General features: G+C 42.9%; 1 protein-coding gene across 2 annotated transcripts in view; it reads right to left on the bottom strand.

The window, feature by feature from the left end:
* LOC135111267 (GTPase activating protein homolog 4-like) overlaps positions 1-212 on the bottom strand; it is an 11,607-nt gene extending 11,395 nt beyond the window's left edge. The window contains exon 1 of one of the 2 annotated variants that reach the window (XM_064024483.1): positions 76-212. The gene's annotated coding sequence lies outside the window, so the exon portion shown is untranslated. The other variant, XM_064024484.1, reaches the window with a different exon arrangement.
* Between the last annotated feature and the right edge of the window lie 2,147 nt (positions 213-2,359).

Genomic DNA, 2,359 nt, shown 5'->3' on the forward strand with positions numbered 1-2,359 from the left:
TATTTCTGAATGCTAGGCACCAAACAACACTGGGTTTTTCGTATCAATCCACAGAGAACACATAATATCCCTCACGTTTTGAGAAAATTAGTCCCTTGATTAAAACCCGCCAGCGAGGCAGGTGGTCTCACGGGACAGCGTGACGACCCGTGCGGCGCGAGGCGAGCCAGGGCTGTGGCGCGTCTGGTGGCGGAGCGAACAGTGGTACAACCCAGGCCGAGGGTGTCTAGGACGGGTCGCCACCATTTGTGGTCTGACAGAGGTGTGTGTGTGTGTGTGTGTGTGTGTGTGTGTGTGTGTGCTTTATCCAAAAGAGGCTAATATTATTCTGTTATTTTTTGTGAAGTGCAGGGGAGTAGGCCTTTGACCAGTGTTGCTGAGGATAACCTGCCTCAAGATAAGTACGAATCAGATAGGAAGAACAGATACAGGGAGACTTATTGGTCTATAACGACTGTATCTGCTGAGCTACACACTACGACTGACACTGAACTACTTGTGGAAGAACGGGATTGAATAGAACAAGACCCCAAAGTTGTGTGTGTGTGTGTGTGTGTGTGTGTGTGTGTGTGTGTGTGTGTGTGCGCGCGCGCTTAGGTAGCAGATACGAGTAGCATGCGCCTCGTGGGGCTGAGTGGCGTAGGTGGCGGAGACAAAGGCTGGAGCACCGTGGTGTGGAGGTTTATTGATATATCAATCAACTTAAAATTGTAAGATCATGGTCTTTATTCACGCAATTAAACGTAAGTAGTGCCGAGAATAAACCAAGATATCTATCACACACCACACTAAAATTTACTTTGGGAGGAAGAATCTCAGTCCTGATACACTGCAGTTCCCCGGATCACCTGGTGCTTCCCGTGTGGGGCTGAGGGCGTGGAAAGCAGGGAAAATAGAGCGACCCAATACTTTTCGAAGTTTACTAGTTAGTGGAGAGTGGAGGAGCGGGTGGGAGAATAAAGATATTGACAAATGCCGGCGCCAGGACTCTGAACGGTATGGGCTTCAGTTTGAATGGCAGTGTGCTAAGTGGGCAGGAGGAGGACTGAGTTACGATAATGCCATTTTTTAAACACTTAACTTTGCAACTGTCTTCCTTTCGTAGCCAAGAAGAAAAGGGAAAACGCAATCTTCTTTTTTTCTCTTTCATATACGAGTGTGTGTGTGTGTGTGTGTGTGTGTGTGTGTGTGTGTGTGTGTGTGTGTGTGTGCAAGCAAACATGTTTACAGGGGTCTGAATGTTACGAAAGAAAGACTACAACACCGAGAGAATGAAAGGATCGGCAGCAGTGAATAGCAAGAGGGAAAAAAAAGTGAGAGTGATCTTGTAGTATGGCTTAGTGTGTTTAGATATTAGTGACACTTAAAACTATATTGACCACTGCTTTTTTAATACAGACGTCCTCTCCCTACTCACCGCCACAAATACACAAGTCTCCTCACTGTATTAAGGCTAAACCAACGAGTCTGTACTGAGCCAGTCAAGAATAAGAATGTATCTAGGGTCGACTGATCTCCTTAGGTATGCCAGCGATAGTCATTACTGGGCTCTCTACGAATGATGCTTCACGCCAGTATGCGGGTGAACGAACGGCTGGCTGATGTGTCCTGCTTGCTGAGGGTGGTGGTGGTGGTGGAGGAGATAAGTAATGATAAGAGGAACATGAAGAAAAAAAGGTTTAGAACAAGAAGAACAAGATCAAGAATAATAATAATAGTAATGATGATGATAATAATAATAATAATAGTAATAATAATAGTAATAATAATAATAATAATAATAATAATAATAATAATAATAATAATAATAATAATAATAATAATAATAATAATAACAACTAGAACAACAACAACAACAAAAACAACAACAATATAAACGACAGCTTAGCCACACACAAAAAACAGCATCCACATTATCAAATCTGAATTAAATAAAGTTACATTTACTCGTAAACACACAAGTTAGATTTTGTCATTTAAAACATATTACCATCATTTACACACATAAAAAGCATAATATTTACCCGCATTTTAATTATGAGCTAACAAAGAGCGCGAATGTCCGATGACAAGCCTTTAGCACAGAGGGGAGAGGGAGTACGAGACGCTGCCGGGAAGGGATTGGGGTGTGGCATGCCTGGGTTGGTAATGAGGCGAGGCGATCACGGCAACACTAATCGGCTTTGTATGACGGAACGTGAAACAGAATCCTTCACTGGCGGAATCTGACTGTTCTCTGATTTTTGCAATATTTTACTACCTCACTGTCTTCCCGGTTGTCATGTCACAAACGCCAATGAATCTCGTGTTCGTAATTCGAATGGAAGTTGATGGTCTAATGAATTGCTCTATGTTAAGA

This window comes from Scylla paramamosain, chromosome 21 (genome assembly GCF_035594125.1).
Source record: "Scylla paramamosain isolate STU-SP2022 chromosome 21, ASM3559412v1, whole genome shotgun sequence".
In the NCBI taxonomy this organism is placed as follows: Eukaryota; Metazoa; Arthropoda; class Malacostraca; order Decapoda; family Portunidae; genus Scylla; species Scylla paramamosain.